Consider the following 1896-nt stretch of genomic DNA (forward strand, 5'->3'; position numbering starts at 1 on the left):
AGTTGGCTTGAATCTTATATTGATTTGAAAAAGCTCTTTATATTACGGTAATTTTCACTCTTAGCTGTCACCTATGTTGTAAACACATTCTGTACTTAATCATTTCTCTTTTGACCTTGTTTGTGTCATACATTGCCACACAAAAACTTTAAATCTGTGTAGTCAAGTGTATCGGTCTTTTTCCTTATGTATTTTGCCTTCGGAACCATGCTTAGAAGGACCTTCCAATCTCAAGATAATAACTGTAATTCAGCAGTTTAAAAAAAAATTTTACGTCTTTGAATGTTCTGAAACTTATTTTAGTATAAGGAGTGAGGTTGAGAGGGGGTCTTTTTAAATTTTTATTGTTGCTAAATGGTTTAGCCAGTTGTTCTATGCATATTCCTTGACTGCTATTTTTTCCTCTGGCTATTTGACTCGTATACTGAATCAAATACTAGAGTCTATTTCCAAACTTTCTTTTTTGTTGTACTAATTTATTTCTATGCCAATACCACCTGCTTTGAGTTTAAAATATCAAGTAATATCAATTTTTAAAATATCAAGTAAAAATGAGTTACCACCCTTTTTATGTTAATTCTCAGAGTATCCTCAGGTTTTATTATATATTTATTCATGTATACATATTTATTATATGTAAACTAAAGAATTATTTGGTTAAATTCCTCCCCCCCCCCCAAAATCTTCCTATTTTTCTTGGGGATGTATTAAATAAAGAGTACTTCTATCCCAGAACATGATATACATCTCCATTTGGTGTTTGTGTATGTTCCTGTCTAGCATATTCTGATTTTTGACTTGGGCTTCCTGGGTGGTTCACTGGTAAAGAATCCACCTACCAATGCAGGAGATGTGGGTTCGATCCCTGGGTCTAGAAGATCTGTTGGAGAAAGAAATGGCAACCCACTCATACTCTGCCTGGGAAATCCCATGGACAGAGGAACCTGACAGGCTATAGCCCTTGGGGTCACAAAGAGTTGGACATGACTGAGCAATTGAGCACAGCGCAGCACAGTTTTCAACTTACAAGCTAACTAATGCTTATTTTTGGTTGTGTGTATCCAGATATTTTATATCTTGTTGTCCTGAACTCTTGAGTCACTACCTCTGATCCTGCCCTTGAAAGTGCAGCATCCCACAGCCTCTTACTGCTGGCATTGTTGGAATTCTCTTCGCCTGGAGTTCTGCCGTTTTGGGAAGAAGTCACATCAAGATGGCACTCCAGCCCGGGTATCTACTTGACCCACAAAAACTCACAGACCCCTGTTAGGCCAAATGAGGGATTGCCCCAGCATCACAGATCACTCCAAACACAGACTTTAGTATTTTACCTATTCAACCCTTTGGCCTCTATTAGTGGAAGTGTAGATTCTACTGCATTCCAGTGTAGTTCCCACTTTTCTGCCCTGCTCCTGACCTGACAGGCTCAGCTTCTTGACCCTTGGGTTTCTTATCCTTGGAATCAGATACCGGGCACTGTGTCCTCTGACACAAAGTCTCTGAATGGAGGTCCCCTTAAAGCTCCTCTTTCCCGACTTGCCCTAAGGAAAGTCCCCTTACCTCCTGCCATCATGGTGGGGGACAGACAATGCACAGCGTGCCAATAACTTTCCCCAAAGAACTCCTTTCTTTTGGCCATTTCCACTTTAAACCACTTTACAACCTGGGTATTGGGCTAATGGTCACAAGACCACTTGAAAATCCTTATTTCAGAATATGGGAGTGCATGCAACCTATTCTTTTCAATTTTTCTGAAATTTGGTCACAGTGAAGAGTCCAAGTTGAGGCCAAATGATAGAAAAGTACAGTTCACAGAAAAAGAAATCAAAATGGCTTTTAAACACAAGAAAAGATGCTCAATCTTACTTTTAAGAGAAATGGAGACTTTCCTGGCAG

This window comes from Cervus elaphus, chromosome 16 (genome assembly GCF_910594005.1).
Source record: "Cervus elaphus chromosome 16, mCerEla1.1, whole genome shotgun sequence".
In the NCBI taxonomy this organism is placed as follows: domain Eukaryota; kingdom Metazoa; phylum Chordata; class Mammalia; order Artiodactyla; family Cervidae; genus Cervus; species Cervus elaphus.